The following is a 27,165-nucleotide window of genomic DNA, read 5'->3' as shown; positions in this document are numbered from 1 at the left end:
TTCAATAAAATAAATTTCGAGTTTTTTATAGAGCTGATTGCTTAATGAATGCAAGGGTTCCGATCTCTTTCAACAATCGAGCCCTACATGGACTTCTCAACATTTTATCGACCCCTTTTAATATATTATTACATACTTATAATAAGACCAAAAAAAGGGATATGACTTGTAATTTGTTTATTTTAAGGTGTTTACTATTTTATAGGTTAAAGTTACCTAATATATTTAGATGTAATAAAAACCATTCCAAATCCAGTGATAAATTTGACAGCATCATTACGTCTAAAAAGGAGTTAATAAATCATATATGTCCAAATTTAGAAAGGAATTAAAAAACTATCTCAAAAAGAAATCTCTAATTTCACTTGAAAAATTTTATTTCACTATGTGAGGAAAAAAAAATACAAATAATAATTTTGAATACACTACTCCAGTATGAAGGATTTCAATTTGATAACACTGCTGCGGATAATTTATTTTAGATTTAACAAACGTACATTAAAACTAATGAATTCATCTGCTTTTTATACATAATATAATTACATACATATATTCAATAAACAATATACATAATATAATTACATACATATATTCAATTTGATCTCAAAAATCTCAAAAAGTCGTCGAAAGTTAATCATTTATCATCGAATTGACTTTTAATTTATTTTTTGCATCAATTCCAGTTGACTCTCGAGTCCGAATCAACCCTATCAGTGTAGCATTCATACTTGGGGTTTATATCAACCAGCTTGTAGACCCTTTAATTTACGATAATAAATTGGTAGATGCACTTGCCTGATCAAGCTGTTCCTACCCCACCAATAAAAAAATAAAAAAATAAAAACTGTCGTGCTAAGAAGCTGAAGGACTATTAAGTTACCACCTAGAATTTGGGCTTGAACTTTTAAACTGAATTATTATTTTGAACTGAAGGCTTTATAATACCATATTTTGATTACTAAGTGCATATTATTAATCAAAGGGAGAAGGACTGAGACGTTAACAGTAGCTGCAACTGTACTGCAATTGTTATTAAGATATTGTTTTCCTTGTAGACTCTATGTATCACGACTTGTAATAAAACTGTGTAACTAAATATATATTGTTACCTAATGAAACGGATTTATAAGAAGAAAGTAGATTAGCAGTCTATCCATTCTCAACACAAATTGACCGATGGATATCGCCATTTCGTGATGAAGCTATTTTCTAGTACTTTTTCTCCAAGATTACAAACTTTATCAAAATCGAAACGCCATGATGTACTGTAGCCATGTGGTGAAACGCCATGATGTACTTAATCTATATCTATAGTAGCAGTTACAAGTAAAGAAGTTTAGTTGTTAATATGTATTACAATTATTTGAAATAAACATTAATACGAAAATTTAATAATATTTAGTTGTCAACACATTTGAATTACAAAGTATACCTAACAGAAAATTCTTATAAATTTCTAAACCTTCTAAACATCAAGATTTCAGTTAGAAAAATAAGCACGAATTTGATATTTTTTTGTCATCGTTATTACTGTTTATGTATATTTTAATAAATATTTTGTAAATAAAATTTAATTTCAAAAGTTGATTTTTTTTATAAACAGCATGCAAGTAATATTAGTCAAGGTTTAGTTTAGTTCTGCAAAATTACAAATAAAAATTAATTCAGTGCTGTTATCTCTAAAATTTAAGGTCTGTAAATGTGTAATTAATTGTACTGAATAAAAATACTGAAGAAATTCTTAATTTTCTGGGTCTGACGCGTCACTTTTCCTTCCCGATGCATTGTTTCACAGATGTTGGAATTCTCACAGTCTTGGCAAAAGCAGAATCACACACGGTGTTGGAAACCATACTTTTCTTAAAACTTAAGTAATTGTAAATTAAGCTCTACGAATCACATTCATACGTATTCGTCTTTATTGAACAAATTCTTCAGTGCTCCATTAGATGGCCTCCGGGTAACTTATCTAATCTCGTATTTTCGACGAAAAAAATATTAAGATGTCATTTTTTTCTCAAAAATATATCACGAAAATAAGAGAAAACTGTTAAAATATATGTGGGCATATGATATATACTCTGAAAAAAAAGGGTGACCGTTCTATATCTCCCTTTCTACTGGGCTGATTGACAAAATTTAACTTGCGTTTTTCATGTCTCGAAAGCGTGACTTAGGATATATATTAGATTTATATATAGCATTGTTATAGCATAAGCATTGTGATACAAAATTTATGTTAGATTAATAATCATTAATGATTATGTAACAGATATACCTGTTATATAATCATTAATGATATTCTTATCACAATATAAGGTATTTCTCCCGCTTTCTTGGCGTGCCTTCGTGGTGTGGTGGACTGCACGCTGGGTGCGTATTCCAGAGGTCCGTGCTTCGATTCCCGGCGAAAACGTTGCTCCTTTTCACCTTTCATGCTTCCAAAAAATCCTAATGTCTCTACAATAAGAAAAATGATAATTTAGAAATTACAAATGAATCATTATTAACTAATTATTGTTAACTATTAGTTAGTAATTTATCGGACATAAATTATAGAATTTATTATGAAACACTCGTATTAAACATATACATTTATCCAAAATTTATTGCTCTTAATCTATATTTTAGTAAATTCAAAAAGTAAAATCTGAATTAATATAATGTAACTTTTCTAGTTAGAATTTTGCACAATAAATATTAAAAAGAATATAATTACATATTCAGTTTCTTTTATTGTTTACTAAAGCCTGATTGGTTAATAAGACATTATAGAACAATGTTTGAAGAAAATTAAATTTTTAGGGAAATATTTAATGAATTCCAGAGGTGTAAAATATTTTAGTGAGATATTTAATGAAAGGCCATCTATTTCGTTTTCTATATGATAAATTTATAAATGTTCATAATTTCTACCATCCTTGTTAATATTATTTTAGTAGTAGTACTACTGCAGATAGGAAATAATAGAATTCTTTTATTTTGTAAACATGAATTACACAAGTAGAAGTTAAAAATGTAAATAATCACGGATCAGCTAAAAAGAACCGTAAGTATCTTTATCAATATATATCAGGGCTTGTTTGTTTATAGTTACAATCTAGATAATAATGCGTCAGTGAAACGGTATCAGTATCCAAACTGATACCCAGAACTCTCGTTAAAACTCCGTTGACGGAAACGAAGAGAGGAATCTCTATTACACGCTACCTTCACTGATACGAAACGGAAATTTGCTCTTCAAAAGCGAAGAAAAAAATCGCAACCACTTGACGAAAACCAGGAACATACAAAAAACTCCTTTCAGCTCTTCTTCAAATGAAATAGTTTGACTCGTGACATATGTATCTAGAAAACGTGAAAAAATGTCGTAAGTAAAAAAAGAGGCCCTAAAGAAAGTGATGTCTTGATGGGTTATTAGTTTCTTTTTTAACAGTTAGTTGACGGCCGTTACGGTCTTCTTAATTGAAAATATAAATCATGCTAGACATAAATATTTGTCTTTGTTGCTTCAATTTCTTCCGTAATCAAAAAGAGATCTTTGATTTGACATCGTGGCATAGGTCATTGTATTAAGTGATTGTAAGATGGATGATGGTACTTGTTACATAATATTCCAAGAAATATCTCCAATTAAGGACCAAATATCTTCAGCTTGCGTATACTGCATTTCATTGTTATAGGGGCTTATTCTTTTCATTATCAAACTCACTTTTTAACATTTAATTTCAGCGTAAACATAGATAAATCACAGTAACTAACGGAGGTATTTTTTGCAAAAATGCTTCAGGCTTCTGAGTTTAGTTTTTAACTTTCTGGTGTGAATGCACCAGCCATCATCAACCATTTTTCTTTGTGCAGCGCAATTATCTTCTGCAAAGTAACTGCTGAATGCTAAAGACATTTGACAATACTTTTGAAAATTTGTTTTTTGGTTCGTTTATTCTTATTTTTTTATCAAGACCATACTTACAGCATTTGATCTGATTTGCAAACCCTGATTATTAAATACAGTTTTTAATTCCTCCAGTTAAATGGCTTTTACTTTAAATAAAAATGTTACGTTCAGCTCACTCTGAGGTAACTACTCACACTGAGGAAACTTCCTTGAATATATCCCGGGCCGCAGTTTTCCCTAACATTCTTCAACAATCCAGATAGAAAGACCATGCAAAATATAACTGGACAAGAAATAAAACTATGGCTTAGTAAAACGTTATTAATTTTACGTCTCTTGTTACATTTTCTGAAAGCTAGACACAATATGCACCTGGTGGCCCGAACCATTGATAATCCAGATTTATGATATGGTGAGTATATAACACAGGAACATCATAACAAAATATTAACTGTAAGACATTGGTTTATTGATTAGGAAGAACTGACTTTTGTTCTTGGATCCAAGCAAGATCAGCATATAGGTAAACGACTGAAGAAATAATTTGTTTTCTAGCGCTTTGCCAAAGCTGTACCTTTAAACTACAATTTCTGTTGCTATTTAAACTCAGTTTAATGTGCTTTATGTTGAAGGTTATGGATGAAATAGAAAGGAATACCATAAAAATAATGTGCTAGCTAAAAACTCCTAATAAGAAACTAAGCGTTCGTTCTTGTTGTATCAAAGCTTACAATCCCAAAAAATTTGGGGAAATTTTCCTGCATTTGCCGAAACCTCTTTCGAAAGTTAGTTCCTCTTGGTTGCTTTCCTGCTAAAAATGCCCCATAGAAACCAGTAAAACTTTTTATGGATACCCATAAGATTTTATGGGTTTCTATTAACTTTTACTGGTTTCTGTTGGTCTTTGTGGGTTTTTCTTACTGGTTTCAAAATGACCCATAGAAACCAGTAAAACTTTCTACTGGTACCTATAGAATTTTTGATGGTCTCTACTGACTTTTACTGGTTTCTGTTGATCTCTGTGGGTTTTTCTTACTGGTATCACTTGACACCCATACAACCAACATTTCAATGGCAGAACTTTGTACTGGTTTGTATAGGTTTATATTGAATTTTACTGGTTTTTCTTACTGGTATCAATATAATAATAAATCTTCTGTTGGTTTATATGGGTTTATGGTATTTTTTTATCTGACGTTAATAGACTTCTTGTAAACAATAAAATTAACAGAATGAAAATATGATCTCTTTAAGACCATCAGAGTAACCTGGAAACGCAGGTGGTCGTTTTAGAGAGGGTTTTTACTAAATATGCTTATTTATTTGATTTAAAAATATTTTTTCTGAAACAATAACAGTTATCATATACACCACACACAACGAGGTCTCTCTAAGGCGACCAGCCGCAAATAAAAATTCATCTTTGCAAGTGGTCGCCTTAGAGAGGTGATGCTCAATACCAATAGATACTCACGTTCTCAGAGATACGTTTATCTTTTAGAGGTGGTCGTCTTAGGGAGATTGGATCTATGGAAGGAATCTCTCTAAGGCCACCAGCCACACTCGCAGAATTTTCTTTGTGAATGGTCGCCTTACAGAGGGAATATTCAATACCAAAGTATACTTATGTTTTCAGAAATACTGGTTTCTTTCAGAGGAGGTGGTTTTTTAGGGAGGTGGTTTTTTGCTACGAGTTGGTTCTCTGAATACACACACATAAGCACTTACATTTCTGATATTACAAATAAACACCGGTATCAACCAACATCTCTTTAACGCGAACAAGTTCATTCACAATCGCAAAACTTTTCTCTCTGTTAACGCTGACGTGAGGAAAAAAATTCCCCCTCCCTCCAATGCTCCCTCCCAAACTCTCAGAAGTTTCCCAAACAAGCAATATGGCGCCGCTCTAGTTATTGTTGTGCTATGGTGGTGTTATTTTCTTCGTGGTATTTACTATGATTTACTGTATTACAAATTTTACTATGTTTTAATGTTTAGAAATTAGTAATAAATAATAAAATACCAGCACTGACTATGAATATACCGCTAAAGCCATACACGTGTAATCGTGTCTAATGTTTGAGAGAACGTTGCTGATAACTGACTAGTTGTGAAATGGAGTTTTTGAGCGTGAAATTGATTTTCCATCTTTACTTTTATCCTGAAAAACAATGCGCTTAAAGACTGAAAAGGGATAATTTCAGACTTGATAATTTGGTTCAGTGTGCAGATGCAGATGTGATCAGATGCAGAAATATAGTTTTTGCATTCTACTGAAACTGTATTTTGGAAAATTTATATTTTTGATTACAGTTTAGAAATACTTTTTTAAAGCTTGTTCATGTAGATGCTTTATCATTTGAATATACTGTATTAATAAATTTGAGCATATCTTACTTAAAATGATCTCGTATGATTCAATTTTCAATTTTTCGACTAATGTGATGTGGCCAAGCAAAAAGAATGTTTTTTTTTCGTTTTAAAAAATGTATTAATTATATTTTGCGAGCAAAAAAGGTAAGTTTTATTAATGAAATAAACATTGAAATATTTAATGTGTTTATTACTTATTGAATGGGGTAGACAAGACATCTTTTTTCCACTACTAAAATTATGTGAAAATTTAGATGACCATAGTAGCTTACATTGTTTTTTCTTTTTGGTCTGCCCACCAGCGGCCGAGCGGTAAAGTCGCTGAACACTGGTAGTTCGGTCCGAGGTTCGAATCCCGCGAACGGGCTGGCTGCATGGGCGTTTTCGTGGTTTTCCCCATGTGTAACGTGTGTACGAGCCAGTTTCCCTTAGAAAGTCCTCCACGAAGGCATTCCTCCCCTTAGGCAGATAGCCCTCGAGGCTTTGTCATAATCACACACACACACACTTTTTGGTCTATTTTTCTTTACAAGTATGAGACTAGAACCACATTTTTACATTAAATATTTTGTGCTATTTTGTTAAAACACATATAATCATTTTTATGCATACTTTAATTTTCATTATTATTATTAATGATGAAGAAAATTTCAAATGTGTTTTTCATAAATTGCTTTTGAAATAGAAATAGATTTGTGAATACGATTTATGTAACATTAAATGTACTAATCTTGGGAGTATAAAAAGTGAATTATTTATTTGAAAAAAAATTACATTAAGTTGAAACCTCATATAGTGGTTATTTTCTTAAATGACCCCCTCTGATAATGGCACATTTGTCAGGACAATAATTAAATAACAGGACTTAAAAAATCACTCATAGTTTTGTCAAGCTATAGGAAACTGGTATTATCTTGAATTGTGGAGTGTATTGCTTTAGGAACGTTTTGCTGTATAATTACTTGACTTCGGTGTAGTAATTTTTACGTGGGCATGAATTTTGCAGAAGTAATTGAAAGTTTTTAAGAGACAATTAAAACCAAAGCTTTTCGGATCATGAGTCTTATAAGGGCACTGTTATAGCATTGCTTTCAAATATAGTTAGAGTAATATTTAAACATTATTTTCGGAAGCACTTCCACAGAGAATCCGGTTGTTCTCTGCGGATGAAAACCCATATAAATAAATCTTCTGTACAGCCTTATACAAATGCAGTTAAAATTACTGTCATTACAATTAAGTGAATATAGCTACATTTGTTTACAAAAAGTTATTATTGCTAAATACTGCACTATATAAATTTCATTTGGCATTGTAATTTCAGAAAATGCTCAGCATGAGGTATTTTTATATTATATAATCTACTGTCAAAAGCAATAGCTACCTTTTCAGTACTTTAAATTTTACTATTTATAATTTTTATGGTTCAAAATAATATTTCTATACATTTTCTAAAGTATTATTTCTACAATAGAAATCTAAATAACTTACACCTAAAACACTGATTAAATTTATTCCAATAATGCATCGCTTTAATTAAATTTATGTTCCTTTGAGATCATATATGAAAAACTTTGTGTAATAATAAATTATTAATATATATAGGTAAATGGTATTTTTATATATTTTTTCGGGTAAAGTGCAGAATCGCCCACTTATTTATTTGGCACTTTTTACTAAAGTAAAAAGAATTGGATTTTTGTCAATTTTCTTTTGACTTTTTAAGTGAAAATAGGTCGATTTGTACATGGATAAAGTCAAAGGAGTGCGCAATGACATTTTTGTGCAATTCTGGGATGTTTTTTTAAGTGAAAATACGTCGATGTGTACATGGATACCGAGTATGTGCAATTCTTAAAAACAGGCCAGGCAATGGGCGATTCTACACTTTCCCCATTTTTCTATAGGAATTTAGTTTCATTAAATTAGTTATTTAGTATAATTATGTGTATATGAGTATATTCATACTTATTCACATAGATGGAATTTTTACAGTACGAAAGTTGATCTTTTTTACATCAAGAACTACATATAGTATAAATACCCATTATGTTATAGATTTTATTTATATAAAATCTGTGGAAGATTATATAGCACTGAAAGTGAGATACGGAATAAAACATTATACGCTATGAGATATTTCCTTAATTCCCAAACTGTGAGTTGAGAATTGGTATTTGTTGAGACTCGTAAATTTTTTTTAATTCGTTTTGTTACAATATAATTTATTGTATTTTGGGTATTATTAAGTTTATTATATGTTATCTTCATGTTTCCTTTATCTTTTGAGAGATACAGGTAACATTCAAAGTATTGTAATAAGGGGTCGACACAGTGTTTGTATATTATTATTTCTTCACTACATTATATTCTAGGATTCATCCTTTCTTCCACGCAAAACATCTATGTGTATGCGTGTCATAATAAACTGCAGGGTGTTACTTACTATCAGTGGTAAGCGAGCTTTAAGGGGTTAGCAAGTATTCTAAATTTGAACTCTATGTTAAGTTTCTAATTTGCAAGTCCCGTATTCTTTTTGCTTGTTTGTTAATAATGTTTCTCTTCCTGAAAATTTGGGTTTCTTCTAGTTTTGTTTTTTAATTTGGTTTAGTGTATTGTAGGTAACTTAAAATTTAAGCAGATGCTAGAAAGTACCATCCTTTGGCAATACATTTCTCATTACATAAAAATACATTTCTCATTAGGTACCTAAAATTGTTAAACAAGCTGATGTGATTAAATACAGTTGTTTAATTTCCCAATTAAAGAACTGAAATACAAATATATGCAGTGAGATACTATATGTATACAGTCAAAAGTCGTTAATTCCGACTCGTCGGGACTTCGGCGATTCCGGATTATCGATTTTTCCGGATTATAGATCATCAGCTTAAATCTGGTAAGATGGCATGCAGAAATTATAAAATTAAAAATATGAAACCGCAATTTATGAAATAAAGAACAATTATGATCTAAAGAGTATCAAAATTTACAAAAAAAAGCTTAATATTTATTTGTTTATTTTATTAAACATTTCTTTCAATGTAAGTTGTTTAAGTTGCTTCGTTTTTTATGTGATAATAGATTATTTTTAATTCTATAAACAGACATAATTTCTTGTTCAGTTACAAAGTTCCGCTGTTCAAGTCCTATAATTGCTGTGTCGAGAATACTGACTAATTTGTCAATCGAAATTTTTTCGTTTTCAATAACCTCTGTCACTTTCTTCGCTATCGGAAGCGAATTATAATGACGAGGAATTTGATTTAAATCATATCAAAGACGGAGTATATCGAGATGAAATGCTACATTTAGTAAGGAATTATAAGCCAAATAAAATAAAAGCATCAGCCCTGAAGATAAGGATAGTGCTGACAGATCAACTTCCAATTCATTGCGCGCCGCGGCGTTAAAGATAAACAAAGTTTAGATAAACAAAGGATATGCCTTTATCCATTTTTTGCAGCAATTCCACTTTCTGTTTAATGGACTTCGAAACATACTTTCGCTTTGTAGATCCTTTACATACTAGTAAATATATATCAGAAATTCTATTTGACATAATCGAAAGTTCAAGCTTACTTTTATAAAATTGCTCTAACAGTCTGCAAAAAATAATAAGCCGAATCCAATTCGAAGATTAAGGAACAACGCAATCTGCAACATTAGCTGAATTAGATAATTTTAGCTTAGCTTATACCGTCCGTTACACATTAAACGCGCATTCGTAAACGTATTCAGATTCTGTAGTCGAATACAAGCAGCTGAATCCGTAATGAACAGCAAGAATTTTGATTTCTTAGAGATGTTGAAACTCCAATCCACAATAAATAAGAAATTTGGCAGTCGAGGTAGATTTAATTCAACTTTTCTTTCAGCAAATATGTTGCAACCACAAACAAGTTGGCACATTATTTATGCCTATTCCAAAAATTAACAATTTTGATAAATGTGTAGTAAGAAACAAGGAGCAGACAGACTGCAATCCAGCTAGGCCAAAGCGTAAAAAGCAAATGCGTTATGTTAAGAGTGAAATCTTAATTAAGACCGAGTTAATTTTGGTTCTCGATGCATTTTTACTCGTATTTGATAGTTAATACTGCTGTAAAATTACTATTGGCTGTTTGAGTTTTAGTTCCTTTTACAACATTAAATTATGTAAGAGTCATATGACATGAATTAATATCGAAATGATGCAGTGCAGAAAGATTACTGTTTTTAGAATAGAGAAGGAAAATTAATTTTACGCTGCTTATTTAATCTTTTGCTTATTCCTTATTTTTCTTACATATATATATATATGTACATATATCATTCGATGGTTGTGAATCATGACTTTGGTTATTATCTTTCTATTCATTTTATTTTCAAAATTATATAAAGGTAGTTTAAAATTTTGTAAAGAGAATTTATACAAATATTTTGTAATATGTTTATAGATATTGACGTGCATTAAGAAGGAGAGGGGCTCGTAGGCATCTAGATATTTTAAAATTTTTATTTATTCGCATTGAATTTTATTTAAAATTTTTTTACATGCTTTCTCCGGCATTTAGTTCTGTACATTTCATCAGTGCTAATTATGTACTTCTGCTGGTTTATGTTTTTATGGAAATTTGATTTACAGTTCTATTTTTGTGTATTGTTTTTTATAGGGATTCTGTAAATGGATACCCGTTCTATGTACGATTCTATGTATGGATACTCCACTATGGTATAATGCTATTGGTTCTGTTTATGGGTTTTTGTTTACTGTTTTGTGCAGCGATTTTTCCAAGAGGTACCTTTATTGGTGTGTTGATTTTTGTGTAGTGGTTTTTACAGGATTTGGCGTATGGGTGCCTGTATAGGTATACATGCTTTTGTCTACTGGTTTTTACAAGGCATAGAACTACGGAATATCCATTTTTTTAATGGAAATTTGGCCAATGGATATGCATATAAAGTTCTGATTTTTCGCTATGGGTTTTTACTGGGATTTTGTTTATAGTGCTTACAGTTCTACAGGTTTCTACAGAGATTTGGCCTACTCGTATCCGTACAGTTGTACGGGTTTCTGTTTACAGGTTTTTTACGGGTATTTGGCCTACAGGTACCCGTGCAGCTATGCAGGTTTCTTTCTATGGGTTTTACAGGTATTTGGCCTATGGGTACCCGTACAACAGTACGATTTTCTTTTTATGGGTTTTTAAGGATATTTTGCGTACGGGTACCCGTACAACCGTACGGGTTTCTTTCTATCGGTTTTTACGGGGATTTGGCCTACGGGTACCCGTAGAGTTGTACGGGTTTCTGTCTGTGGGTTTTTACGGGGATTTGTCCTACGGGTACCCGCAGAGCTGTACGGGTACCCGTAGGCCAATTCCCGTAAAAAAATTTTATGGGTTTCTACGGGGCATTTTTAGCAGGGTTGTTGAAGAAGTCTTCAGAGAAAGATCAGTAAAATTATTAAATGACTGCACTGGAATCGATTTGTTTTTCCTACCTCCCCCCCACTCCCCCAAAAGAGAAAGCATTTCTGTATCTTTTTACGGGAACAGGGATTTTTATCCTTAGCCAGAACTTGAGAGCGCACTGATCCCTGTTGTTTCTAACGCAAAAATTCTGAGATTGATGTTCGAAAGAAATCGTACCTTCCGTCCTTATATTTTGTTTACGGAAAATAGTCTTGAACACCTTCTAGAGTGTGGATCTTAACTCAGTGTTACGTAATAATATGACTTATAATTCACTCAGATCTTCAAAGTTGAACTGTGGTCAGCTATTACTTATCAGCAAAGCATTCTGTGTTCACAAAACTAGATCTTGCTCACCTTCAGGCTGTGCGGATCTGATGCTCCAGAACATCTTCTTTGCATAATGTGTTTGTTAAATATTTTAAGTTACCGCATCAGCTGAAGCGAGAGGTATTTCTTCGGTACTATTTTAATGTCTCAATTTAAGCATATTATTAACTCGTTAAATTTCATAACTTTTACACATTGTTAAGCCAATCATGACCTTCATTTGTTCCTCGTTTTTGGTTTAAGAACTCATAACTTATTTCAGGAATACAGCGAATCTGATTTTAAAGACCACAGGAATGAAATGCTTAGATATCCCTCCTCGGGATGGACAGAAAATCGATCTATATTTGTAAAAAAGTAATATAAACGACATTATTTTAGGAGAATTTTTCAAAGAACACAGAAATGAATATAGCAATTATGTTCCTGAGATATCCGTAAGTGTTTACTGACGGGCCGAAGAATTGGAGCAGAATTCGGTTATTAAAATATTACGAAGTGCCTAAAGTTTCTATAAGCTTCTGTAGTTGCAGAGAAAATCTATTCTGTTTACTTTGCTTTTTCATTTATTTCTCTGCTATGGAAAGGAATCGGAGAAAGTTCACAATTATAACGATTTACTAAGTACGCTAATATAACCATATATAACATTCTTATAACATGCCTACCACTGAAAGTTTTATAGCTTAACAAAAACCATAACAAATATGGCTTTTATCTTCTTTTATTGCTGAATTTTATGCATATGGGTTTGAAAGACAACAAACTGCTGGATATTATGGTAAAATCTGCAGTCGAAATGTACAGCCGTCCAACTCTTCCTACAGATACATTATTATTAAGCAGAAAACATTTCTGAAGTGGCAGTGATTGTAGGACATTGATTTGTGTAAGCAGTTGAGGTTTGTTTAACTTAATTTGGAACACTAGGAACGAACAGAAAAAAGTAAGGAGGGAGTTCTTTTGATTCGTTAATGGAATGGCCAGTTGGGACTAAATTCATGAACGTTATCTGAAAAGAGAGAAAGAAACAATATATACAGTTTGCACTTTATTTTATATCCTACACTGATTTTTCAGTTTTAACTCCACTGCGCAGCCATTTTAAATGCTTATGATTTTCGCAGTGTTTGATTGGCAAAACTCTACAAGTTTGGTTTATTCAATTCTGGCAAAGCACTCGAGGGTTATTTGCCTAAGGGAATGGATGCCTCCGTGCAGGACTTTCTACAAGAAACTACGTGGCCCGAAGAACTTGCAAGAGAAGAATTTTTGTTTTTCAGAAACAAGAATTTGCATGGAATTTCGGAACGCTTTAAACAGCACACAAAAAGAATATTCAGCCCGAAATTAAACAGCCTTTCCAAACTGGATACTCGCCGCAATATAACTCTGAGACATTATTAAAAATAAATGACCATAAAATTCTGAATACATTTTAAACTTGTAATGTCTTAGCTAAAACAGAGTTCCTTAAGAGCTAGAATATTGAAGAACTGTGTAGCGAGTATTCTCTGAGTTCTTGTTAGTAACTACACAGAAGGTTTAAATTACCTTTTATTCTAACGTAGTAAATGAACAGATGGCCCCTTCTCATGCTTACAATAAGCCTCCACTTGGGCTTTAATTCAAGACAGAAAATATAAAACTGATCTAATGCTAATTTAAAAAAAAAAAAAAAAAAAAAAAAAAAAAAAACATCCAAAACTGGACAGATTTAACTAATAGAGTTGGCCCTTATTTAACGTACGTGGCTGTAGGGCTGTATAACACTAAGCTTAGACTAGCGGCAACAACGTGGCCGAAAGGCAGAACACGCGTTACTATGCTCTTTACTCTTTTCTACTGAATTAACCCAGACTTAACTACTCGTTTCTACCTCATTTACATAAATCGAAATCCTGAAAACTCATTCTGGCAGGAAAACGTAGATGGAAAATGAGAAGGTAAAGAAAAGGCTTGTTACAAAATAAAAATAACTTTTAGAAAAATAAAAGTAAACCCTACAGACTTCATAATGGAAACTGGATTTCACAGTCTGGTTTTATATCTTATTTAATAATTTGATTTTTTCCCCTCAAAATGAGGGATGGGAAAGTGCTTTTATTTTGTAAATTAATTTGTAAATTATTTTACTGGAAGTTATAAGGTATTTCTCTCGCCTTCCTAGCGTGCCTTCGTGGTGTAGTGGTTCTGCACGCTGGCCGGTAATCCAAAGGTCCGTGGTTCGATTCCCGGCGAAGGCGATTGCTCATTTTTCATCTTGCCTGCTTCACAAAAATATCTAATGTCTCCATAGTGGCGCCCGAACTAAAAGAGTGTTGGATGATGATTCTCCGCCCCCAGGATTTAGCAACTAGGTCCCCTAAAAAAAAAAAAAAAAAAAAAAAAAAAGTCGTCCTTTAAAAGGGGAAGTATATACGGTATTTCTCCCGCTCTCCTAGCGCGCCTTCCTTTTGTAGTGGTCCTGCACGCCGGGCCGGTATTCCAGAGGTCCGTGGTTTGATTCCCGGCGAAAACGTTTGCTAATTTTTCATCTCTCCGGCTTTTCCAATTAATCCTAATGTCTCTACAAAGTATTATATTTATAATTATTTTACCTAGGTTTTGTGAAGTTGCACGTTAACACTTACCCATTTATCATATAGCTAAGTTGTTAGGCGCAAATATGATATTTTGTGGCAAAAATATAAACTAACCAACTAAACAGCCGGTTTAATAAGGTAAGGGGACCATTTCATTGACTCAGTTGTTCCGATACATTTGGAAGGAAGCATTCTCTGATGTGTGTGTAGATGCATCCATCCGAAAACCGCTGGAAATTCATGTAATTCCTTACTTTGTATATGGAGCTTATCGCGATCTTTTGTATCCTCTATTTACAATTATGCAACGTTTTACGAGATATTATGACTTTCACCAACCCCCACCGTATATTGAATCAATTTAGATAATGATTATTAAGGCAAAGCAGACCTCATTTGATTAAATTACCTCATGTACAGTTTTTGATTGTCCCTATAAATAAAACTAAAAAATAAATAAATAAATAAATAAATTACGTATAGAGACTTTTTAGCAACAAGTTTGATATTTCTGTCTTGCAGAGAGTTCGCAACGGGCAAGATTATTTGGGAATGAAAACCCTATTTTGCGGTAATTTTTCCATCATACTTTTCTTGCATATATTTCAGTTTGTTTACCGATTTACTTACTGTATATCTGTGTAATATATCACTTACAATAGGATCTCATTGTCTCTAACATAGGTATTCAGACTCATTTAAATCTTCATAAGACCAAACAAGTTACGAGAACAGCAGTAACATTATCGGGATTAAAATTTCGACAGTGATAATTAAATGCCAGTGTTCAGTCTGATCACCTATTATCCGAATGAACCTACCAATCAGAAACGCAATCCACTTCTAGTAGAAACCGTCCTTAATGAGAGAAACAGGGTGCATAATATTAACTAACCCTCATCTAATCCGAAAGTATGAGACAGACTCCTTTCTAATGAGGATAAACACCGCGAACCTCGTCGGGATCTGTTTACAGTGTTCACCCCATCTAATTGCAGTGAACTAAACTAATGACAGGACTCGTTGGTAGGCAGCTCTTAATGAGTCGTGTCATTTTTCCGGCCTGAAATATCACTTAAATGGAAAATGAGTGTTGGACCTGACATTAGGTGGCCATTATACAGAATCTTGGCTTTGTTGTCGTAGAACTCTGTGTTTTACCACTGGGGAGTGGAAACTTCAGCGACATTTTCCGACGAATGCAGCAAATGGAGATAATGTGTGTAGTCAGTGCTTTTAAAAGCCTCATTATTTCAGAGACTGCTTTTGCGTTTAATTAGAGATGAGCAGCGCCATAAAAGAATTCCTGCTTTTCAGAAACAAAGGAATTGGGCAAGAAATTTTGTAAATATACAAATCCATATCTAGACAACATTGCGAAATTGCATATTCATTGCAAACAAGTTTTCAGACACTATTTAAATAGTACAATAAAAAATTTTGAATGCCGGGTAACCTTTTTATATGAGGAAGAATGAGAAGTTCTAAGGCTGACTTATATGCGGAGGACGCGATGACTGCGTGTTTGAATATCCCTTGATAGAAAGATGAACTTGACATACTGACGGATATCAAGTTGTTAGCACTGACTGGCAAAACATTATGCAAGAAGCAGACAAAAATTGCATAAGGAACATTTTTATAGCTTTTTAGGAACTATGTCAATACTTTCTTGCAGCTTTTTCTGAACTGTGGCTTTTTCTTTATTAATGCTAAGACTCACAATGTCTAAATGTGCATAACATTGTGTTTGTATTGTAACTGATGTTCCTTTTTCTTCCAGTCTTTCTTTGCATATATATTGCAGTATCAAAGGGTACTTATTCTCTTAGCCTTTGTCTAACTGCACATTATTATATCAGGCGTGGCCAGAGTGCGGCTCGCGAGCCTGATACGGCTCTCGCAGGCAATTTGTGCGGCTCATGCATATGAAATATCCTAAACTAAAACTATTCAGTGTCCAAAAGGAAGAAATTAATTAGTTTATACTCTTTTTACAAAGTTATCAGAGATTTCTTTCAATTTAAAATCTCCTCAACTACTTCTATAATGATGTAAATATGGTTTGGTTTGGTTTGGCTTATTAGATTACGGCAAAGCACTCGAGGGCTATCTGCCTTAAGGAAGGGATGCCTTCGTGGAGGACTTTTTAAGGGAAACTGGCTCGTATATACGTTACACATGGGGAAAACCACGAAAACGCCCATGCAGCCAACCCGTTCGCGGGATTCGAACCTCGGACCGAACTACCAGTGTTCAGCGACGTTACCGCTCGGCCGCTGGTGGGCTGATGTAAATATGAACTTGTGGCTTTTAGAAATTCTAGGTGCGCCTCTCGAACATTCCTGAATTCAGATGTGCGGCTCTTACTGGCATGAAGTTTGGCCAACCCTGTTATGTATGCACACTAAAGTGACCCTAAATTAAGGATAACTCATTAGTTATTGCTGCTTTGCCATTGAAAACGGCTGACACATGACGAGACAGGGCTCTAACGAGTCTACGGACGTTTACTAGAGGAATGGCTTGCCAAGTGTTTTCTATAATTTCCTATAAATCAGTTAACCCCTTCGCGCCGACTGTGACGTATACGTGCCAGCAACGAACGCACTTACCTACCGGCCGACACGCAGGCGTGCCAGAGGATTGTTCCATTCTCTACCGACTGTCACGTATTAGTGCCAGTACTTTGGAACGTTTTTCAAACTATAATTTCTGCCACAAGATGGCACTGTATGTCCATATAGTTTCAGATACATGTAAATTAGACCTTCTACTCGAAATGAGAGAAGCATGACTCACATACACGTGTTTTTGATTATATAAACAAACGGGGAAATAAATGTTTCCGAATGGCGTGATTTATGACGTCTCTTTAAATCGCACTTTATTCGCACGTGGTAGTTGTTTACTGTAAGTAGAGAAGTTTTTATTTGCTCTAAAGCGTTGGGTATTTCGGTTTGCAGTTCAGTTTTTAGAAAATAATTAGATCTTGTTAAACGTGAATTCTTTGTTTTTACCGTTGCTATGTCGAAGCGTCGAAAATGTTTAACAGAGCATGAAATAGCAGAAATGATGCAAAATATTTCAGATATTGATTCTGAAATTCTGATATTCTGATATTGATTCTGAAAGATTAACTGAAAGACATTTTCCAAAACTTTGTTCAGAAGAGACTGATAAGAAAATGAGACGAGGATGCTTCGTTTGTTCACATTCCCGGAAAAATCCTCCAAAACGGCAAATGAGTTATTACGGGTGCAAGAAATGTAACGTAGGACTGTGTGTAGATCCCTGTTTTTAAATTTTTCATACGAAAAGAGAATTTTAAGTAATATATTTAGTTTTCAGATGTATAATGTTAAAATTCATAAAATGGTGAGTAATTAAAATAAAATGTGTAAAATATGCATTTAAACAAGAAATAAGGTAATTAAAGTATATATATAAAAATATTTATAAAGCATAAGCCGTTTAAATACTCTATAGAGCATTATTAAACAATGCGTTGATACTTCGGAAATTTCATGGATTTAGGCTTAGTAGCAAAAAAGCCTCAGCGATAAGCGCGCGTTTTCGCTACTCGGCTCGAAGGGGAAGGACGTTGGTGGTGGATGACGCACTTGCATATCTTTCCCAAAAGTATCCAATGGAATTTAAGGTCTGACTTCACGATGACCATTTAAGAAAGGAGTATTCAATGGAATTTTCCTCGAGCAAAATAATACCCAACCGAGTCTGTAAAAGGAATAATTCTACTGTTAATACACCCTATTCCCACCCGGATGGCAGAAAAACATGAAGGAATGCAAATGAAAGTGTAAGAACTCTATGTACTTTAGATGCATTTAAGGTCTTTTGTAAAAGTACACAAGCAAAGCCAAGAATAAACACACCAGACTATCACAGATACCACCAGACATCACTAGACACCACCGTAGAAAAAATAATAAATAATGATTAGAAACTTGCACGCTCAATCGATGGCTTCGTGAGACTGGTACTGTATTCTTAGCTATTAGTGGGACTCAGTCGGCATAAAGTTGAAAATTTCGAACTTTATTTACCTAGCAACGAAGCTCGGTTCAAATCAGTTATGACATTTATACCACAGTCTGAACGTAGCCTAAAATAATATTATAAAATAATTATAATAATGATAAAAGCTCCAATGTGACATTTGTTTCTCTAAATTGCGCTCATCTCTGCTTCAAAAGAAAACTGCTTTTTTAAATATGTACTTTTGATTTCAGTGAATTGAAAACACCTCCTAAATATATAATCAAAGCGTAAATATACAGCTTATTAATTCCTTTGATTTTTAAAAGCTTGTTTCAAATCTATTTACCTGACTTTTCAATAACACATAGCGTTTCTTCCATCTGAATTAGTTTATTGACATGAATAAGAATATCGTACTAGCTCACAATACATAAAAAAAATCCAAATGTTGCGATTTCTCTTAACAAACTAGATGTCTCACTAAAGCAGATGGGTTTCCTTCTAAAATTTTCCTTGATTTCTTCTGAGACATATGCTATATTCTTAAATTAGTACTTCACAGATTTAATACTTTCAGTTCTTTTTTTCCCATCTAATTTCACAGAATGATTTCAGGTCGATTGCACATGACTAGTCAAAATTTCTCAACGATTCATTTGTTTTATTGTTTTATTGTTTGCTTAGAGTCGCACTGTCATCTTACATTTTAACATTTACCTAATTTTCTTTACTCTCTTAATGTTTTGTCAAACGAATCCTCAAGAGAATTTTCTCTTTACGCTCTAACTTCTACACGCACACAGTCTACATTCAACAAGACACCATGCAGACAAAAACTACGTTAACCAGAAATCTGTGCTCAATAATTGTGTTTATACGATTATATTGTAAAGACTTTAGGTATTTTTGGAAGCAGACAAAAGAAAAAATGAGCAACACATTTGCCGGGAATCGAACCACGGACCTCTGGAATGCGCACCCAGTGTGCAGACCACTACACTACGAAGACAAGCTAAATACCTTATATATTCCCCCTTTTAAAGGGCGACTAGGGTTTTTAGGGGACAAAGTCGCCAAATCCTGGGTGGGGAGAATCATCATCCACCACCCTTTTAGTTTGGGCGCCACTGTAGAAACATTAGGTATTTTTGGAAGCAGGAAATATGAAAAAATGAGCAACGCCTTCGCCGGGAATCGAACCATGGACCTCTGGAATACGCGCCTAGTGTGCAGACCACCACACCACGAAGGCACGATAAGAAGGCGGGAGAAATACCTTATAACATAAGTAATGGTATGGAATTTGTCTCGTTTGTGTCCATTTTATATATTTCAAAAATATTCTAGATTAAAAACATCTACCCATAGACACTAATGCATTGTAAAATTTGACTGTGGAACAGACTTCTGAATACTCTATTTGTATTCAATCTTACCTGAGAATAATAGGTATATTAGAGAACTTAACATCTCGTACTACCATCTTGAAAAGAATGTAGTTCCATAGTTTATATTTGCACTATTATATAAATTTCGCAATGAAATATGAATATTGCCGACACAAAATATCAACTGAATAGAAAAAGAAGCTTAAGAACAGAATTTAACTTCTAAATTTCTAAGTGAAAGAAAAGTATGCCAATATGAAATTTAAAATTATGTAGAAGGCAACTTTAGTTTGGTATAGATTTTGAATAAAGTTCTACCGACTTCGAAAGCGTTGCTCGTGAACCTGTATCTGATCACACTCCGTATCGATTGAGTTTAACTCGAAATCTATTCCAAAGTAAGGCTGTGTTTTGCTAATTTTTGAAATCTAAATTAATTTTCCAAAATGTAATAGTTATGTGTAAATGATCTGATGACCAACCGGAAGGAATTACGCCCATATTTAGAGACCCGAAAACTGCAGTAACCCCAAATCTTCTGCTGTTCTTCTCTCAAAAAGCCACTTAAGCATTGACATATACTCCGCCAGAAGAATAAATAGCAATTATTATTGGATTCTGCACACGACAGAATTACCAGCAGCCTAGCTATTATGGCCCCAGTACCAAATTTGATTGCAAAAATTTTAAATAGAGAAGTATCATTTTATTAGAAAGTTTAACATATTTTTAATAAAATTTACGTATGTCTGTTATAAAGTGGTTCTCGATCTATGTCTCATAAAGTACCTTCTCTCATAAAGTCGTACTGTGATCAGCAATAGGAACCGTGCAAATCTACGATAAATGTACGAAATTACGCGGAGGCCTTAAACTGGCCTTGGAGAAAAGCAACGTAGCACTTTGATCTGCAAGGTGTCTTAGTGTCTTGACCAATACCAAGTGCTTGTTTCCTTCTTGTTTTCGAAGATCTGATCTAAGTATATATCTCAGGATCAGGAGATAAGATAACAAAAGTATTCGTTAACTAAAGTTTAAATCAACTTCATTTGTGCAGAACTTGATTACTTTTTTGTATTGTTTAACACTTAACCAAAATGTTACAAAAGAAATCCTTGCATTTGTTGCAGTAACTTTGACCAAATATTCACACAAGCATCACGGACGCTGGTATTAAAAAAAAAAAAAGGTCAGAGCATAAGTTATAAACCTTGTCGAGTAATTCAGTGAATTACATGAATTATTATTCGAAATATTTTCAGAATTAAAAATAAATGTTTAATATCAAATGTTCAAACATGGCTTCGAGCTACAATTACTAATAGACAATTCTTCGATTGTTAAATCTTATTCCAATTATAATGAGATTTTTTAGAATACAAATTTGCCAGCCATTAGCCGACAGTACTAACAGTTTTTAGCAATAACATTATTATTTTAAGGATAAAAGCAGTAGCTCAGTACCAAATGAACACATGCCATCTTTTGTCCATTATTTCTTTTCCTTTCCAATTACGTGATGGGCGAGGCTCAAGAAAAGCTAAGTCCAGTTCTTCCATCAGCCCCGGAGTTACGAAAGAGAGAAGCTTAAAAACTCTTTTTGGACTTTGAAACCCTAATGACTATTATTTCCGCTGCCAGAATGAGTTTGAAGAACGTGTTGATTTCTCGCTTCGGCCACTAATGATCGTGACCGAGTCATTTAATAGTGGGCCGAATCTAGACGTCGGGGCGACAGAGAGACTCGAGCAATTACGACATTTCCCGAGCACTCTACGAACATAGAACCCATGGCCACAAAAGCCAGCACCATCGCTGAGGTCAGATTTATAATTGCAGGTTGGGTAGCTGCGGGCGACGTGACACGGATGAAAATACAAGGAAAAAAAAAAGTACATAATTTTTTCCCCTGTATTTTTCGCTGTCGAAGAGAAATTATGATTTTCTAGGTCTTTGTTATTGTCTTTTTCCTTTTATTTTTTGGCTCGCGGCATAGAGATGGCTCATCGATCGCCTTTATTAAATTTATCACTGACGAACTGATACGGTGGAATCAAATTCCGGTCTTCGATATTATACAGTATTTTATCATAATTCTAAATTTAGACATCTAAAGAAGCAAAGGCATTATTTTCTGTACGGTAACACATTCGAATAAAATTAATAACATTATAAAATTTAGCTTCTAATTTGGCGCTTTCTATGTTAATTATTTATTTATACCTTCGCTGCTTAGGAAGAGCTTCTTGTAACAGGATTTAAATTTGTGCAAAAAAAAAAAAAAAGAGAGAAAAGAGACAGAGAGAACCCCGGGCAAAGTAATGCAATAACTGAATTTATATTTGTAACGCAAATCTTATCATGTTAACAAAGTAATATATAATGATGAATTGAACTCCTCCCACTATCAATTGGATAATCGAATTTATCTTCAAATTCAGTAATAAAACTATTAATGTTTAAAAAAAATATCAATCTGATAATTTTAGATGGTGAAATTTGAAAACTTCAGTCTGATACGTCGAAGAGTTTATTGTTAAAGTTTTAAGGGGGAACGTTTTTTTTTTTTTTTTTTTTACTATAAAAGTTGTATGGTAAAAAGAAATTGCAGTATAATCTTGAAATGCAGATTTCAGTTTAAAAAGTGAAAAAAAATTTTTTTTTAATTTAAGCTAAGCAATTACAAGCCTACTAGTTTAAGAATTAGTCCAACAGAAATTAAAAATATAGAACGTAAAATCTTTGAATTAAAATGAGCTCTTCATAATGGTTAAGTCAAATAACACAACCCAGTAGCGGACGAATGAATGACACCAATGGACAATGGGCGTCGGTAGTTCGACATGGGTTCAAGTCTAAGCGAATAAGTTAGCTGCATGGGAGCTTTCGTGGTTTTTAAATACGAGCCAATATCCCTTAAAAAGTCCTCCACGAAGGCACCTCTCTCTTTAAACAAATAGGTTATTTCACGTAAATTAAGATCACGGTAAGATATGTGCGTTGATTTCATAAAGAAAAGGCATAATTATTCAAGACGCAACTGTGCATTTACTTAGCTGGATTATTCCGAAAGAGGTTTGCAAAACGTTTTTCTCAAATAGTTGCACATTCTATTTTGTCAGAACGTGAAACCCATGAATTGAAACAATAAACACCACGATGAAGTTTCCTTCAAATTGTTTAATAAACAATGCTGTGATGCTTTCTTTAGATTTGGAGAGACATTTAATCACCTGAATTAAACTTCCAGAAAATTCTGCAAACTTTCATCGATCTACTCCTGATTAAATCAACTCACCACAGAAATGGAGCTGAGTAGGTATTTAAGGCTTTCATTTTAAAGCCCGTAAGAAGCAAGAAACAAAAATCGAGTAAGTACATTTTGTTCTCTAACGTTTGCTTTTCATTTTCATTTTTCACACTATAACAATCTGCATTTTTTCTGAGAGAACTGCGAATTATAAATAAAAGCATCAAGTAACATAGAAAGTAAATTTGAAAAATGAGTTAACAATAATCCCCACAAGCACACACTCATTCAAATAAAAAAAAAAATGATGGTTTTGTAACGTTGGAAAATTTCATTCCTCTTTGCGATTACGCAGTACTGAAAAGGATAAACTATAAAATTCCACGTTAGGAACCAAGAAGTGTGTTCACACTGTAAATGACAATCCGAATTTTCTCTTAGCGTGTTATGCAACGACACGGCAATTGCGGTTAAATCTGCTGATGCAAATCAGGGACTACGTGCAGAAACATCTTCGTAGGATTGAAGACTGGTGGGCGAGATGGCGTATGACCATTAAAATGCTCAAAAATCCCAACTACCGGTGATTCAAAAGAAGAAATTCAAAACACATCCTATCCGGCAGCACCTGACATTCTTTACCGAGGAAGTACTAGTAGTGAAAAAGGTCAATTACCTAGAAGTAATAATCAACGACATATTCAGTTGGATTGGCCATGTTTGTAGTAGCTATCTCAGTAATAAACTGTCTGTTCCCTAATGCAGGAAGGATCTATGAAGAAAGAAACTGTTGTACACGTCTATCATTTGCTCCTCACTAAGCTATGTCTCTCCTGTTTGGATAACTAGAACTAAAAATGATATTCTTAAACTACAAAAACTGTATAACCGTTATTTAAGAACCATAACCAACGCACCCTCTTTTATTCGGAACCAAAGACTGCACGAAGACTTAGACGTTGCGCCTATTTAGGACTTTCTGAATAGAATCAATAAAATCTTTCATGACAGCGCAACTCATTACAAGCACCTCGGTCACTTTAATTTATTCAATTACGAATTACTGCAAGAAGACTCTGCTTTTTGTCCTTCGAGGATATTCCGACAGAATCCCTCATGTGCACTGTACATATTATATATATTGGGTACTTACGCAAAATCCCGTCGACCACAAGCGAAGGCGCCAACCGCGCCAAACAAACAAACAAACAAAAAATACTAAATACAATAAAAAACGTTCTATTCTTATTTTTCTTTCAAATTTATTATATTAGCATTTATTTATATTTAATTTTTCATTAAAAATTTCCATTATTTTTTATTAAGGAGATATACTGTAAAAGCAATTAAAAGCAATTATTTTCGCTTAGGTGCCATTTCGTGGCCATTAACACATTTTTGTTAGGCCGGTAAGATTCCACAACCATTGGAAATATTTGACAGCATGCTCTTCTGTAGTAAGCAGGTCCAAAATTTTAATCTTTTTTTTTTTTTTTTTTTTTTTTTTTTCGAAAATGCGTGATAGAGGTGGAAAAAAAAGAGTTTTTACTCAAGAATAATACCTGACACGTGTAATCAAGGTTACACCAAACCCAGCGTGTTTGATGAAGACTTTTGCATTTTTGGCGAAAAATCGAGTAGTTTCACGTCTTTTCTTTGATAGGCAAAATGGTCAACAGGATTTGCCGTAAGTTCCATATACAGTATATAACGTTTTAATTCATTTTATCCATGTGCTGCGCATACATCCATCTATCCCAGCTGATTAAACGAAGCTGAACCCGTTTTAAAGGAGTAGTTCAGTGGTTAGCGTGCGGTCCTAAGGACCAACAGATTGAGGGTTTGAATCCAGATGAGACTTGCAACTGTATTTCTTCCTGACGTGGTCCTCTCATGTTTTCACACCAGATGATGGACTTGTTATTTTTTATATATACCGGGTGGCCATAATTAAACTGACAGCGCTCACAGTGTTCTGTAGCGCGATCTATTTGCGAGAATGACGCGACATTTTGTAGGAAGATTAAACAAGACGGGGGACGAAGGATTCCGCGAAAAAAAAATTAGTTCCAAAAGTCACCGCTAGGGGAATACTTGACGCTGTGTAATAGAAAATAGAATGTTAACAAATGCAAATCAATACGGAAATTACCTTTTATTTTGCATTCAAATGAGGTTCAATGTGGCTGCCGTTGTTGTGGACCACATATTGCATTCTGTGCACAGTATGTTCAACAGCAGAATGTAACATGTCTGCAGGAATTTCCCGTACAGTCCGTGATATGTTATCCTTCAACGTAGCCAGGTCCTGGACCACTCCTTGTTAGACCTTGGACTTAAGGTAACCCCATAGCCAGAAGTCGCATGGGGTAAGATCAGGCGACCGAGGTGGCCATGTAGTTGGAAAGTAGCGACTAATGACTCTTTCTGTTGTGAATTTCTGTCGTAGCATCTGTTGCACCCGTACAGCAACGCGTGGAGGGGCTCCATCTTGCATGAAAATGATTTCCCCCAGGCATTGTCTTTGCTGAAGTGCCGGAATGACAAAGCTGTTCAACATGCGGCGATATTTCTCTGGTAACAGAACAGGTTTCCGGTCCTGTCGGGGTAATGTTCTCATAGAAGAATGGACCTACGATAAATTCCACTGTGAACCCACACCAAACAGTTACCTTTGGTGAATGTAAGGGAATTGCTGTGACTGCATGTGGTGATTTGTCATCCCAAATTCGGCAGTTATGGGTATTCACAGTTCCATTCAGGTAAAAGTGGGCCTTGTCTCCCCATAAGATTTTCCACGGTCAAGCATCATCCACCTCCATTCTGGCAAGAAAGGTGAGAGCAAAAGTCAATCGCTTATCATGGTCGGGGTACAGTAACTCCTGTACACGGCTGATCTTGTACGGATAGAAGTTGACAATCTTTCGTAAGATTTTCCATACCGTACTGTAAGGCATATCCATATTCCGAGCTACTCCACGAGCGCTAGAGGTGGCAGCAATATTGTCTGGTCCTCTGTCGACAATCGCCGTGGCAACTGCTTCGATTGTATCCTGTGGTACAGGTTTTCGCCCTCTGACTGACTGAACTTTCAGAGAACCTCTTTTCTCAAACGTCGCAACCATTGCTTTTAGACCATTAACTGACACAGGACCGTTACCTTTACGCATTTTTTTGTGCGTTCTAAAAGCACGAAGAGCGGCTGACGCGTTGCACTCACTAGTTGAGGTAAAAGAATTTGACCAGTAACGCACGCTCGACTAAAGAAGGAGACATTGCACATAAACTTTCAATCCGATTGATTCGAAACGTAACACATTGCCTTTTAAAATCAAAGCAGCTGGCACTGTGCGAATGGATGTAACGTGAAATTTGAATAAAGAACTTCTTCTTCTGCTCAGCGTACGTGATATTGCAGATCACGAGACTTTATCGGTGTTTATGTAGATTTTACGCTTTTTTAAAAGTGTTGCCATATTGCACTTGAACTAAATCAGAAAATGTGCATAATAAAAAGTAATTTTATTCCGTATTAATTTGCATTTGTTAACACTCTATTTTCTATTACACAGCGCCAAATATTCCCCTAGCGGTGACTTTCGGAACTAATTTGTTTTTTCGCGGAATCTTTCGTCCCCCGTCTTGTTTAATCTTCCTACAAAATGTGGCGTCATTCTCGCAAATAGATCACGCTACAGAACACTGTGAGCACTGTCAGTTTAATTATGGCCACCCGGTATATATTAACTTTTTTTCCCGTCTGGTTTATATTTTACTCCCATGGAAAACAACTGAAGACTGATATGATGGCCTTTATGGCATTATTTAATGGAACAGAACACGTCGTTCTGCGATATTCTGTGCCATATTTGATCGACTA

General features: G+C 34.2%; 1 long non-coding RNA gene across 3 annotated transcripts in view; it reads right to left on the bottom strand.

The window, feature by feature from the left end:
* Nucleotides 1-401: 401 nt before the first annotated feature.
* Nucleotides 402-27,165, bottom strand: part of LOC146996239 (uncharacterized) — a 281,313-nt gene continuing 254,549 nt past the window's right edge. For all 3 annotated transcript variants that reach the window (XR_015042144.1, XR_015042145.1, XR_015042143.1), the window contains exon 4: nt 402-2,460. This is a non-coding gene — a long non-coding RNA (uncharacterized LOC146996239). The remainder of the gene's footprint in view (nt 2,461-27,165) is intronic.

This window comes from Stegodyphus dumicola, chromosome 7 (assembly GCF_044657685.1).
Source record: "Stegodyphus dumicola isolate Sdum_Otavi_A_Nest chromosome 7, ASM4465768v1".
Taxonomy (NCBI): Eukaryota; Metazoa; Arthropoda; class Arachnida; order Araneae; family Eresidae; genus Stegodyphus; species Stegodyphus dumicola.
Note: the sequence above shows the minus strand (reverse complement) of the source record. Positions and strands in the feature narration are given on the sequence as shown.